This window comes from Phyllobates terribilis, unplaced genomic scaffold (genome assembly GCF_046119375.1).
Source record: "Phyllobates terribilis strain yellow unplaced genomic scaffold, ASM4611937v1 Scaffold_108__1_contigs__length_5656254, whole genome shotgun sequence".
In the NCBI taxonomy this organism is placed as follows: Eukaryota; Metazoa; Chordata; class Amphibia; order Anura; family Dendrobatidae; genus Phyllobates; species Phyllobates terribilis.
Genome location: NW_027362868.1, coordinates 3,261,676 through 3,275,376, shown reverse-complemented (window position 1 = coordinate 3,275,376; position 13,701 = coordinate 3,261,676). Strand labels below are relative to the sequence as shown.

At 44.8% G+C, this 13,701-nt stretch overlaps 11 non-coding genes across 11 annotated transcripts; all 11 read right to left on the bottom strand.

The window, feature by feature from the left end:
* Positions 1 to 375: 375 nt before the first annotated feature.
* On the bottom strand, positions 376 to 566 carry LOC141200091 (U2 spliceosomal RNA). Its single transcript, XR_012271823.1, has one exon. It is a non-coding gene; the product is annotated as a U2 spliceosomal RNA (small nuclear RNA).
* Positions 567 to 1,681: 1,115 nt separating this feature from the next.
* On the bottom strand, positions 1,682 to 1,872 carry LOC141200090 (U2 spliceosomal RNA). Its single transcript, XR_012271822.1, has one exon. It is a non-coding gene; the product is annotated as a U2 spliceosomal RNA (small nuclear RNA).
* A 1,115-nt stretch (positions 1,873 to 2,987) lies between these two features.
* Positions 2,988 to 3,178, bottom strand: LOC141200089 (U2 spliceosomal RNA). The gene has a single exon (XR_012271821.1). It is a non-coding gene; the product is annotated as a U2 spliceosomal RNA (small nuclear RNA).
* A 1,114-nt stretch (positions 3,179 to 4,292) lies between these two features.
* Positions 4,293 to 4,483, bottom strand: LOC141200088 (U2 spliceosomal RNA). The gene has a single exon (XR_012271820.1). It is a non-coding gene; the product is annotated as a U2 spliceosomal RNA (small nuclear RNA).
* Positions 4,484 to 5,598: 1,115 nt separating this feature from the next.
* On the bottom strand, positions 5,599 to 5,789 carry LOC141200085 (U2 spliceosomal RNA). The gene has a single exon (XR_012271818.1). It is a non-coding gene; the product is annotated as a U2 spliceosomal RNA (small nuclear RNA).
* Positions 5,790 to 6,904: 1,115 nt separating this feature from the next.
* On the bottom strand, positions 6,905 to 7,095 carry LOC141200084 (U2 spliceosomal RNA). Its single transcript, XR_012271817.1, has one exon. It is a non-coding gene; the product is annotated as a U2 spliceosomal RNA (small nuclear RNA).
* A 1,115-nt stretch (positions 7,096 to 8,210) lies between these two features.
* On the bottom strand, positions 8,211 to 8,401 carry LOC141200083 (U2 spliceosomal RNA). Its single transcript, XR_012271816.1, has one exon. It is a non-coding gene; the product is annotated as a U2 spliceosomal RNA (small nuclear RNA).
* A 1,115-nt stretch (positions 8,402 to 9,516) lies between these two features.
* Positions 9,517 to 9,707, bottom strand: LOC141200082 (U2 spliceosomal RNA). Its single transcript, XR_012271815.1, has one exon. It is a non-coding gene; the product is annotated as a U2 spliceosomal RNA (small nuclear RNA).
* Positions 9,708 to 10,822: 1,115 nt separating this feature from the next.
* Positions 10,823 to 11,013, bottom strand: LOC141200081 (U2 spliceosomal RNA). The gene has a single exon (XR_012271814.1). It is a non-coding gene; the product is annotated as a U2 spliceosomal RNA (small nuclear RNA).
* A 1,115-nt stretch (positions 11,014 to 12,128) lies between these two features.
* Positions 12,129 to 12,319, bottom strand: LOC141200079 (U2 spliceosomal RNA). Its single transcript, XR_012271812.1, has one exon. It is a non-coding gene; the product is annotated as a U2 spliceosomal RNA (small nuclear RNA).
* Positions 12,320 to 13,434: 1,115 nt separating this feature from the next.
* On the bottom strand, positions 13,435 to 13,625 carry LOC141200078 (U2 spliceosomal RNA). The gene has a single exon (XR_012271811.1). It is a non-coding gene; the product is annotated as a U2 spliceosomal RNA (small nuclear RNA).
* Between the last annotated feature and the right edge of the window lie 76 nt (positions 13,626 to 13,701).

Sequence of the window (13,701 nt, the reverse complement as noted above, 5' to 3'; positions counted from 1 at the left end):
CATTTGCTAAATAGATGGTGTGTGTGCAACAATATACTGAAAGGTCAATTATATTGTGCAGCTTATCTCACCACCTGTAGTTATTTAGGTGAAAGCTCCAAAATGCTTGCCTAATATGTCTGTTTATCCAAAAGGAAGTAAAAAGGGAGAGCTAGAAAGATAGCATTGCATCACATTACATGGCAATGCAATGCACAGTTGCTGAAGTTGAACCAAAATGAGCTTGTAATCTGGCTTCTGCAACTTTGAACATGAAAAATCCAATGAGGAGAAGAAAAGCAAAGCCAAAGAGTCCATCCCCAAATCCGACAAACAAGCAAAATGAACAAAAAACATTGAATTCAATTCTTTCTGATTTTAGAAACTGCATTAAAGAAGGGGTGCACCGGTCCTGGAGATACTGCAATACCAGGTCAATGCGTGGAGTGGACAGAGCAAGCTCTTTTTCCATCTCCCTGTTCTAAAAATCCATTTAATATATGGTCCCCAGATAGGGGACGTATCAGATATTAAACTGATAAGAACAGATACTACACTTGATCTTAGCCAAAAGGCCGAGAAGCGATAACCAGAATTGGTTTCAAACTACGGAGCCACCCAAGGATCCTGAAAAGTCCATTTGTGGAGATGAGCTCCTGGACTCCCGTTAAGAAGACATGTTGTCAACCTCTTGATCCCTTACATGCCTGCACTTTTCGGCTTGCTGCTGCTGCAATCCACGCGTTTTAGATCTGCATAACTCCACCTCTTTAAACACAGCACCTTCACCCCCTGCTGTTCCCACCCGCCTCAACACCGTTGGAAGGGAGGAGAACCAATTAAGGCGGGGGGTGGGGTGGAACGAGCAGCTGTCTACCCTTAGCAGGAGGGCTCCTGATTACATACCTCTCCTGCTGCTGCTGCTGCTGGCTGTCCAGCAGCAGACTGAAGGTGGCTGCTGCTGTGCACAGGTATATAAAGGCTCAGAGCCTATTATGACACGCGCAGCCAGCGTTCCATTGCCACATTCCATCTACTGCAGGCAGGATACCTGGCTGGCTGAATGTCGCTGAGAAGCTCACAGAGACCGCCATAAGCAACAGTTTAACAGAATGCCACAGACTAATCAACCAAACTTTTTGGGTTGGGTTCTCTTTTATAGTCTGCAGGCATTAAATGAAAGAAGTCAGTGTTCCAGCAGAAGGAGACAACGTTTCAGAAAAGGCATTGTAGCAAACCAAAAAAGAAATTTTAAGCGCAGCAGAGTAACCAGCGCACATACCTGTTAGCTCAGGTGAGTTTAAAAGGCTGCTGTTGATAACAAGGGCATTTGCTAAATAGATGGTGTGTGTGCAACAATATACTGAAAGGTCAATTATATTGTGCAGCTTATCTCACCACCTGTAGTTATTTAGGTGAAAGCTCCAAAATGCTTGCCTAATATGTCTGTTTATCCAAAAGGAAGTAAAAAGGGAGAGCTAGAAAGATAGCATTGCATCACATTACATGGCAATGCAATGCACAGTTGCTGAAGTTGAACCAAAATGAGCTTGTAATCTGGCTTCTGCAACTTTGAACATGAAAAATCCAATGAGGAGAAGAAAAGCAAAGCCAAAGAGTCCATCCCCAAATCCGACAAACAAGCAAAATGAACAAAAAACATTGAATTCAATTCTTTCTGATTTTAGAAACTGCATTAAAGAAGGGGTGCACCGGTCCTGGAGATACTGCAATACCAGGTCAATGCGTGGAGTGGACAGAGCAAGCTCTTTTTCCATCTCCCTGTTCTAAAAATCCATTTAATATATGGTCCCCAGATAGGGGACGTATCAGATATTAAACTGATAAGAACAGATACTACACTTGATCTTAGCCAAAAGGCCGAGAAGCGATAACCAGAATTGGTTTCAAACTACGGAGCCACCCAAGGATCCTGAAAAGTCCATTTGTGGAGATGAGCTCCTGGACTCCCGTTAAGAAGACATGTTGTCAACCTCTAGATCCCTTACATGCCTGCACTTTTCGGCTTGCTGCTGCTGCAATCCACGCGTTTTAGATCTGCATAACTCCACCTCTTTAAACACAGCACCTTCACCCCCTGCTGTTCCCACCCGCCTCAACACCGTTGGAAGGGAGGAGAACCAATTAAGGCGGGGGGTGGGGTGGAACGAGCAGCTGTCTACCCTTAGCAGGAGGGCTCCTGATTACATACCTCTCCTGCTGCTGCTGCTGCTGGCTGTCCAGCAGCAGACTGAAGGTGGCTGCTGCTGTGCACAGGTATATAAAGGCTCAGAGCCTATTATGACACGCGCAGCCAGCGTTCCATTGCCACATTCCATCTACTGCAGGCAGGATACCTGGCTGGCTGAATGTCGCTGAGAAGCTCACAGAGACCGCCATAAGCAACAGTTTAACAGAATGCCACAGACTAATCAACCAAACTTTTTGGGTTGGGTTCTCTTTTATAGTCTGCAGGCATTAAATGAAAGAAGTCAGTGTTCCAGCAGAAGGAGACAACGTTTCAGAAAAGGCATTGTAGCAAACCAAAAAAGAAATTTTAAGCGCAGCAGAGTAACCAGCGCACATACCTGTTAGCTCAGGTGAGTTTAAAAGGCTGCTGTTGATAACAAGGGCATTTGCTAAATAGATGGTGTGTGTGCAACAATATACTGAAAGGTCAATTATATTGTGCAGCTTATCTCACCACCTGTAGTTATTTAGGTGAAAGCTCCAAAATGCTTGCCTAATATGTCTGTTTATCCAAAAGGAAGTAAAAAGGGAGAGCTAGAAAGATAGCATTGCATCACATTACATGGCAATGCAATGCACAGTTGCTGAAGTTGAACCAAAATGAGCTTGTAATCTGGCTTCTGCAACTTTGAACATGAAAAATCCAATGAGGAGAAGAAAAGCAAAGCCAAAGAGTCCATCCCCAAATCCGACAAACAAGCAAAATGAACAAAAAACATTGAATTCAATTCTTTCTGATTTTAGAAACTGCATTAAAGAAGGGGTGCACCGGTCCTGGAGATACTGCAATACCAGGTCAATGCGTGGAGTGGACAGAGCAAGCTCTTTTTCCATCTCCCTGTTCTAAAAATCCATTTAATATATGGTCCCCAGATAGGGGACGTATCAGATATTAAACTGATAAGAACAGATACTACACTTGATCTTAGCCAAAAGGCCGAGAAGCGATAACCAGAATTGGTTTCAAACTACGGAGCCACCCAAGGATCCTGAAAAGTCCATTTGTGGAGATGAGCTCCTGGACTCCCGTTAAGAAGACATGTTGTCAACCTCTAGATCCCTTACATGCCTGCACTTTTCGGCTTGCTGCTGCTGCAATCCACGCGTTTTAGATCTGCATAACTCCACCTCTTTAAACACAGCACCTTCACCCCCTGCTGTTCCCACCCGCCTCAACACCGTTGGAAGGGAGGAGAACCAATTAAGGCGGGGGGTGGGGTGGAACGAGCAGCTGTCTACCCTTAGCAGGAGGGCTCCTGATTACATACCTCTCCTGCTGCTGCTGCTGCTGGCTGTCCAGCAGCAGACTGAAGGTGGCTGCTGCTGTGCACAGGTATATAAAGGCTCAGAGCCTATTATGACACGCGCAGCCAGCGTTCCATTGCCACATTCCATCTACTGCAGGCAGGATACCTGGCTGGCTGAATGTCGCTGAGAAGCTCACAGAGACCGCCATAAGCAACAGTTTAACAGAATGCCACAGACTAATCAACCAAACTTTTTGGGTTGGGTTCTCTTTTATAGTCTGCAGGCATTAAATGAAAGAAGTCAGTGTTCCAGCAGAAGGAGACAACGTTTCAGAAAAGGCATTGTAGCAAACCAAAAAAGAAATTTTAAGCGCAGCAGAGTAACCAGCGCACATACCTGTTAGCTCAGGTGAGTTTAAAAGGCTGCTGTTGATAACAAGGGCATTTGCTAAATAGATGGTGTGTGTGCAACAATATACTGAAAGGTCAATTATATTGTGCAGCTTATCTCACCACCTGTAGTTATTTAGGTGAAAGCTCCAAAATGCTTGCCTAATATGTCTGTTTATCCAAAAGGAAGTAAAAGGGAGAGCTAGAAAGATAGCATTGCATCACATTACATGGCAATGCAATGCACAGTTGCTGAAGTTGAACCAAAATGAGCTTGTAATCTGGCTTCTGCAACTTTGAACATGAAAAATCCAATGAGGAGAAGAAAAGCAAAGCCAAAGAGTCCATCCCCAAATCCGACAAACAAGCAAAATGAACAAAAAACATTGAATTCAATTCTTTCTGATTTTAGAAACTGCATTAAAGAAGGGGTGCACCGGTCCTGGAGATACTGCAATACCAGGTCAATGCGTGGAGTGGACAGAGCAAGCTCTTTTTCCATCTCCCTGTTCTAAAAATCCATTTAATATATGGTCCCCAGATAGGGGACGTATCAGATATTAAACTGATAAGAACAGATACTACACTTGATCTTAGCCAAAAGGCCGAGAAGCGATAACCAGAATTGGTTTCAAACTACGGAGCCACCCAAGGATCCTGAAAAGTCCATTTGTGGAGATGAGCTCCTGGACTCCCGTTAAGAAGACATGTTGTCAACCTCTAGATCCCTTACATGCCTGCACTTTTCGGCTTGCTGCTGCTGCAATCCACGCGTTTTAGATCTGCATAACTCCACCTCTTTAAACACAGCACCTTCACCCCCTGCTGTTCCCACCCGCCTCAACACCGTTGGAAGGGAGGAGAACCAATTAAGGCGGGGGGTGGGGTGGAACGAGCAGCTGTCTACCCTTAGCAGGAGGGCTCCTGATTACATACCTCTCCTGCTGCTGCTGCTGCTGGCTGTCCAGCAGCAGACTGAAGGTGGCTGCTGCTGTGCACAGGTATATAAAGGCTCAGAGCCTATTATGACACGCGCAGCCAGCGTTCCATTGCCACATTCCATCTACTGCAGGCAGGATACCTGGCTGGCTGAATGTCGCTGAGAAGCTCACAGAGACCGCCATAAGCAACAGTTTAACAGAATGCCACAGACTAATCAACCAAACTTTTTGGGTTGGGTTCTCTTTTATAGTCTGCAGGCATTAAATGAAAGAAGTCAGTGTTCCAGCAGAAGGAGACAACGTTTCAGAAAAGGCATTGTAGCAAACCAAAAAAGAAATTTTAAGCGCAGCAGAGTAACCAGCGCACATACCTGTTAGCTCAGGTGAGTTTAAAAGGCTGCTGTTGATAACAAGGGCATTTGCTAAATAGATGGTGTGTGTGCAACAATATACTGAAAGGTCAATTATATTGTGCAGCTTATCTCACCACCTGTAGTTATTTAGGTGAAAGCTCCAAAATGCTTGCCTAATATGTCTGTTTATCCAAAAGGAAGTAAAAAGGGAGAGCTAGAAAGATAGCATTGCATCACATTACATGGCAATGCAATGCACAGTTGCTGAAGTTGAACCAAAATGAGCTTGTAATCTGGCTTCTGCAACTTTGAACATGAAAAATCCAATGAGGAGAAGAAAAGCAAAGCCAAAGAGTCCATCCCCAAATCCGACAAACAAGCAAAATGAACAAAAAACATTGAATTCAATTCTTTCTGATTTTAGAAACTGCATTAAAGAAGGGGTGCACCGGTCCTGGAGATACTGCAATACCAGGTCAATGCGTGGAGTGGACAGAGCAAGCTCTTTTTCCATCTCCCTGTTCTAAAAATCCATTTAATATATGGTCCCCAGATAGGGGACGTATCAGATATTAAACTGATAAGAACAGATACTACACTTGATCTTAGCCAAAAGGCCGAGAAGCGATAACCAGAATTGGTTTCAAACTACGGAGCCACCCAAGGATCCTGAAAAGTCCATTTGTGGAGATGAGCTCCTGGACTCCCGTTAAGAAGACATGTTGTCAACCTCTAGATCCCTTACATGCCTGCACTTTTCGGCTTGCTGCTGCTGCAATCCACGCGTTTTAGATCTGCATAACTCCACCTCTTTAAACACAGCACCTTCACCCCCTGCTGTTCCCACCCGCCTCAACACCGTTGGAAGGGAGGAGAACCAATTAAGGCGGGGGGTGGGGTGGAACGAGCAGCTGTCTACCCTTAGCAGGAGGGCTCCTGATTACATACCTCTCCTGCTGCTGCTGCTGCTGGCTGTCCAGCAGCAGACTGAAGGTGGCTGCTGCTGTGCACAGGTATATAAAGGCTCAGAGCCTATTATGACACGCGCAGCCAGCGTTCCATTGCCACATTCCATCTACTGCAGGCAGGATACCTGGCTGGCTGAATGTCGCTGAGAAGCTCACAGAGACCGCCATAAGCAACAGTTTAACAGAATGCCACAGACTAATCAACCAAACTTTTTGGGTTGGGTTCTCTTTTATAGTCTGCAGGCATTAAATGAAAGAAGTCAGTGTTCCAGCAGAAGGAGACAACGTTTCAGAAAAGGCATTGTAGCAAACCAAAAAAGAAATTTTAAGCGCAGCAGAGTAACCAGCGCACATACCTGTTAGCTCAGGTGAGTTTAAAAGGCTGCTGTTGATAACAAGGGCATTTGCTAAATAGATGGTGTGTGTGCAACAATATACTGAAAGGTCAATTATATTGTGCAGCTTATCTCACCACCTGTAGTTATTTAGGTGAAAGCTCCAAAATGCTTGCCTAATATGTCTGTTTATCCAAAAGGAAGTAAAAAGGGAGAGCTAGAAAGATAGCATTGCATCACATTACATGGCAATGCAATGCACAGTTGCTGAAGTTGAACCAAAATGAGCTTGTAATCTGGCTTCTGCAACTTTGAACATGAAAAATCCAATGAGGAGAAGAAAAGCAAAGCCAAAGAGTCCATCCCCAAATCCGACAAACAAGCAAAATGAACAAAAAACATTGAATTCAATTCTTTCTGATTTTAGAAACTGCATTAAAGAAGGGGTGCACCGGTCCTGGAGATACTGCAATACCAGGTCAATGCGTGGAGTGGACAGAGCAAGCTCTTTTTCCATCTCCCTGTTCTAAAAATCCATTTAATATATGGTCCCCAGATAGGGGACGTATCAGATATTAAACTGATAAGAACAGATACTACACTTGATCTTAGCCAAAAGGCCGAGAAGCGATAACCAGAATTGGTTTCAAACTACGGAGCCACCCAAGGATCCTGAAAAGTCCATTTGTGGAGATGAGCTCCTGGACTCCCGTTAAGAAGACATGTTGTCAACCTCTAGATCCCTTACATGCCTGCACTTTTCGGCTTGCTGCTGCTGCAATCCACGCGTTTTAGATCTGCATAACTCCACCTCTTTAAACACAGCACCTTCACCCCCTGCTGTTCCCACCCGCCTCAACACCGTTGGAAGGGAGGAGAACCAATTAAGGCGGGGGGTGGGGTGGAACGAGCAGCTGTCTACCCTTAGCAGGAGGGCTCCTGATTACATACCTCTCCTGCTGCTGCTGCTGCTGGCTGTCCAGCAGCAGACTGAAGGTGGCTGCTGCTGTGCACAGGTATATAAAGGCTCAGAGCCTATTATGACACGCGCAGCCAGCGTTCCATTGCCACATTCCATCTACTGCAGGCAGGATACCTGGCTGGCTGAATGTCGCTGAGAAGCTCACAGAGACCGCCATAAGCAACAGTTTAACAGAATGCCACAGACTAATCAACCAAACTTTTTGGGTTGGGTTCTCTTTTATAGTCTGCAGGCATTAAATGAAAGAAGTCAGTGTTCCAGCAGAAGGAGACAACGTTTCAGAAAAGGCATTGTAGCAAACCAAAAAAGAAATTTTAAGCGCAGCAGAGTAACCAGCGCACATACCTGTTAGCTCAGGTGAGTTTAAAAGGCTGCTGTTGATAACAAGGGCATTTGCTAAATAGATGGTGTGTGTGCAACAATATACTGAAAGGTCAATTATATTGTGCAGCTTATCTCACCACCTGTAGTTATTTAGGTGAAAGCTCCAAAATGCTTGCCTAATATGTCTGTTTATCCAAAAGGAAGTAAAAAGGGAGAGCTAGAAAGATAGCATTGCATCACATTACATGGCAATGCAATGCACAGTTGCTGAAGTTGAACCAAAATGAGCTTGTAATCTGGCTTCTGCAACTTTGAACATGAAAAATCCAATGAGGAGAAGAAAAGCAAAGCCAAAGAGTCCATCCCCAAATCCGACAAACAAGCAAAATGAACAAAAAACATTGAATTCAATTCTTTCTGATTTTAGAAACTGCATTAAAGAAGGGGTGCACCGGTCCTGGAGATACTGCAATACCAGGTCAATGCGTGGAGTGGACAGAGCAAGCTCTTTTTCCATCTCCCTGTTCTAAAAATCCATTTAATATATGGTCCCCAGATAGGGGACGTATCAGATATTAAACTGATAAGAACAGATACTACACTTGATCTTAGCCAAAAGGCCGAGAAGCGATAACCAGAATTGGTTTCAAACTACGGAGCCACCCAAGGATCCTGAAAAGTACATTTGTGGAGATGAGCTCCTGGACTCCCGTTAAGAAGACATGTTGTCAACCTCTAGATCCCTTACATGCCTGCACTTTTCGGCTTGCTGCTGCTGCAATCCACGCGTTTTAGATCTGCATAACTCCACCTCTTTAAACACAGCACCTTCACCCCCTGCTGTTCCCACCCGCCTCAACACCGTTGGAAGGGAGGAGAACCAATTAAGGCGGGGGGTGGGGTGGAACGAGCAGCTGTCTACCCTTAGCAGGAGGGCTCCTGATTACATACCTCTCCTGCTGCTGCTGCTGCTGGCTGTCCAGCAGCAGACTGAAGGTGGCTGCTGCTGTGCACAGGTATATAAAGGCTCAGAGCCTATTATGACACGCGCAGCCAGCGTTCCATTGCCACATTCCATCTACTGCAGGCAGGATACCTGGCTGGCTGAATGTCGCTGAGAAGCTCACAGAGACCGCCATAAGCAACAGTTTAACAGAATGCCACAGACTAATCAACCAAACTTTTTGGGTTGGGTTCTCTTTTATAGTCTGCAGGCATTAAATGAAAGAAGTCAGTGTTCCAGCAGAAGGAGACAACGTTTCAGAAAAGGCATTGTAGCAAACCAAAAAAGAAATTTTAAGCGCAGCAGAGTAACCAGCGCACATACCTGTTAGCTCAGGTGAGTTTAAAAGGCTGCTGTTGATAACAAGGGCATTTGCTAAATAGATGGTGTGTGTGCAACAATATACTGAAAGGTCAATTATATTGTGCAGCTTATCTCACCACCTGTAGTTATTTAGGTGAAAGCTCCAAAATGCTTGCCTAATATGTCTGTTTATCCAAAAGGAAGTAAAAAGGGAGAGCTAGAAAGATAGCATTGCATCACATTACATGGCAATGCAATGCACAGTTGCTGAAGTTGAACCAAAATGAGCTTGTAATCTGGCTTCTGCAACTTTGAACATGAAAAATCCAATGAGGAGAAGAAAAGCAAAGCCAAAGAGTCCATCCCCAAATCCGACAAACAAGCAAAATGAACAAAAAACATTGAATTCAATTCTTTCTGATTTTAGAAACTGCATTAAAGAAGGGGTGCACCGGTCCTGGAGATACTGCAATACCAGGTCAATGCGTGGAGTGGACAGAGCAAGCTCTTTTTCCATCTCCCTGTTCTAAAAATCCATTTAATATATGGTCCCCAGATAGGGGACGTATCAGATATTAAACTGATAAGAACAGATACTACACTTGATCTTAGCCAAAAGGCCGAGAAGCGATAACCAGAATTGGTTTCAAACTACGGAGCCACCCAAGGATCCTGAAAAGTCCATTTGTGGAGATGAGCTCCTGGACTCCCGTTAAGAAGACATGTTGTCAACCTCTAGATCCCTTACATGCCTGCACTTTTCGGCTTGCTGCTGCTGCAATCCACGCGTTTTAGATCTGCATAACTCCACCTCTTTAAACACAGCACCTTCACCCCCTGCTGTTCCCACCCGCCTCAACACCGTTGGAAGGGAGGAGAACCAATTAAGGCGGGGGGTGGGGTGGAACGAGCAGCTGTCTACCCTTAGCAGGAGGGCTCCTGATTACATACCTCTCCTGCTGCTGCTGCTGCTGGCTGTCCAGCAGCAGACTGAAGGTGGCTGCTGCTGTGCACAGGTATATAAAGGCTCAGAGCCTATTATGACACGCGCAGCCAGCGTTCCATTGCCACATTCCATCTACTGCAGGCAGGATACCTGGCTGGCTGAATGTCGCTGAGAAGCTCACAGAGACCGCCATAAGCAACAGTTTAACAGAATGCCACAGACTAATCAACCAAACTTTTTGGGTTGGGTTCTCTTTTATAGTCTGCAGGCATTAAATGAAAGAAGTCAGTGTTCCAGCAGAAGGAGACAACGTTTCAGAAAAGGCATTGTAGCAAACCAAAAAAGAAATTTTAAGCGCAGCAGAGTAACCAGCGCACATACCTGTTAGCTCAGGTGAGTTTAAAAGGCTGCTGTTGATAACAAGGGCATTTGCTAAATAGATGGTGTGTGTGCAACAATATACTGAAAGGTCAATTATATTGTGCAGCTTATCTCACCACCTGTAGTTATTTAGGTGAAAGCTCCAAAATGCTTGCCTAATATGTCTGTTTATCCAAAAGGAAGTAAAAAGGGAGAGCTAGAAAGATAGCATTGCATCACATTACATGGCAATGCAATGCACAGTTGCTGAAGTTGAACCAAAATGAGCTTGTAATCTGGCTTCTGCAACTTTGAACATGAAAAATCCAATGAGGAGAAGAAAAGCAAAGCCAAAGAGTCCATCCCCAAATCCGACAAACAAGCAAAATGAACAAAAAACATTGAATTCAATTCTTTCTGATTTTAGAAACTGCATTAAAGAAGGGGTGCACCGGTCCTGGAGATACTGCAATACCAGGTCAATGCGTGGAGTGGACAGAGCAAGCTCTTTTTCCATCTCCCTGTTCTAAAAATCCATTTAATATATGGTCCCCAGATAGGGGACGTATCAGATATTAAACTGATAAGAACAGATACTACACTTGATCTTAGCCAAAAGGCCGAGAAGCGATAACCAGAATTGGTTTCAAACTACGGAGCCACCCAAGGATCCTGAAAAGTCCATTTGTGGAGATGAGCTCCTGGACTCCCGTTAAGAAGACATGTTGTCAACCTCTAGATCCCTTACATGCCTGCACTTTTCGACTTGCTGCTGCTGCAATCCACGCGTTTTAGATCTGCATAACTCCACCTCTTTAAACACAGCACCTTCACCCCCTGCTGTTCCCACCCGCCTCAACACCGTTGGAAGGGAGGAGAACCAATTAAGGCGGGGGGTGGGGTGGAACGAGCAGCTGTCTACCCTTAGCAGGAGGGCTCCTGATTACATACCTCTCCTGCTGCTGCTGCTGCTGGCTGTCCAGCAGCAGACTGAAGGTGGCTGCTGCTGTGCACAGGTATATAAAGGCTCAGAGCCTATTATGACACGCGCAGCCAGCGTTCCATTGCCACATTCCATCTACTGCAGGCAGGATACCTGGCTGGCTGAATGTCGCTGAGAAGCTCACAGAGACCGCCATAAGCAACAGTTTAACAGAATGCCACAGACTAATCAACCAAACTTTTTGGGTTGGGTTCTCTTTTATAGTCTGCAGGCATTAAATGAAAGAAGTCAGTGTTCCAGCAGAAGGAGACAACGTTTCAGAAAAGGCATTGTAGCAAACCAAAAAAGAAATTTTAAGCGCAGCAGAGTAACCAGCGCACATACCTGTTAGCTCAGGTGAGTTTAAAAGGCTGCTGTTGATAACAAGGGCATTTGCTAAATAGATGGTGTGTGTGCAACAATATACTGAAAGGTCAATTATATTGTGCAGCTTATCTCACCACCTGTAGTTATTTAGGTGAAAGCTCCAAAATGCTTGCCTAATATGTCTGTTTATCCAAAAGGAAGTAAAAAGGGAGAGCTAGAAAGATAGCATTGCATCACATTACATGGCAATGCAATGCACAGTTGCGGAGGTTGAACCAAAATGAGCTTGTAATCTGGCTTCTGCAACTTTGAACATGAAAAATCCAATGAGGAGAAGAAAAGCAAAGCCAAAGAGTCCATCCCCAAATCCGACAAACAAGCAAAATGAACAAAAAACATTGAATTCAATTCTTTCTGATTTTAGAAACTGCATTAAAGAAGGGGTGCACCGGTCCTGGAGATACTGCAATACCAGGTCAATGCGTGGAGTGGACAGAGCAAGCTCTTTTTCCATCTCCCTGTTCTAAAAATCCATTTAATATATGGTCCCCAGATAGGGGACGTATCAGATATTAAACTGATAAGAACAGATACTACACTTGATCTTAGCCAAAAGGCCGAGAAGCGATAACCAGAATTGGTTTCAAACTACGGAGCCACCCAAGGATCCTGAAAAGTCCATTTGTGGAGATGAGCTCCTGGACTCCCGTTAAGAAGACATGTTGTCAACCTCTAGATCCCTTACATGCCTGCACTTTTCGGCTTGCTGCTGCTGCAATCCACGCGTTTTAGATCTGCATAACTCCACCTCTTTAAACACAGCACCTTCACCCCCTGCTGTTCCCACCCGCCTCAACACCGTTGGAAGGGAGGAGAACCAATTAAGGCGGGGGGTGGGGTGGAACGAGCAGCTGTCTACCCTTAGCAGGAGGGCTCCTGATTACATACCTCTCCTGCTGCTGCTGCTGCTGGCTGTCCAGCAGCAGACTGAAGGTGGCTGCTGCTGTGCACAGGTATATAAAGGCTCAGAGCCTATTATGACACGCGCAGCCAGCGTTCCATTGCCACATTCCATCTACTGCAGGCAGGATACCTGGCTGGCTGAATGTCGCTGAGAAGCTCACAGAGACCGCCATAAGCAACAGTTTAACAGAATGCCACAGACTAATCAACCAAACTTTTTGGGTTGGGTTCTCTTTTATAGTCTGCAGGCATTAAATGAAAGAAGTCAGTGTTCCAGCAGAAGGAGACAACGTTTCAGAAAAGGCATTGTAGCAAACCAAAAAAGAAATTTTAAGCGCAGCAGAGTAACCAGCGCACATACCTGTTAGCTCAGGTGAGTTTAAAAGGCTGCTGTTGATAACAAGGGCATTTGCTAAATAGATGGTGTGTGTGCAACAATATACTGAAAGGTCAATTATATTGTGCAGCTTATCTCACCACCTGTAGTTATTTAGGTGAAAGCTCCAAAATGCTTGCCTAATATGTCTGTTTATCCAAAAGGAAGTAAAAAGGGAGAGCTAGAAAGATAGCATTGCATCACATTACATGGCAATGCAATGCACAGTTGCTGAAGTTGAACCAAAATGAGCTTGTAATCTGGCTTCTGCAACTTTGAACATGAAAAATCCAATGAGGAGAAGAAAAGCAAAGCCAAAGAGTCCATCCCCAAATCCGACAAACAAGCAAAATGAACAAAAAACATTGAATTCAATTCTTTCTGATTTTAGAAACTGCATTAAAGAAGGGGTGCACCGGTCCTGGAGATACTGCAATACCAGGTCAATGCGTGGAGTGGACAGAGCAAGCTCTTTTTCCATCTCCCTGTTCTAAAAATCCATTTAATATATGGTCCCCAGATAGGGGACGTATCAGATATTAAACTGATAAGAACAGATACTACACTTGATCTTAGCCAAAAGGCCGAGAAGCGATAACCAGAATTGGTTTCAAACTACGGAGCCACCCAAGGATCCTGAAAAGTCCATTTGTGGAGATGAGCTCCTGGACT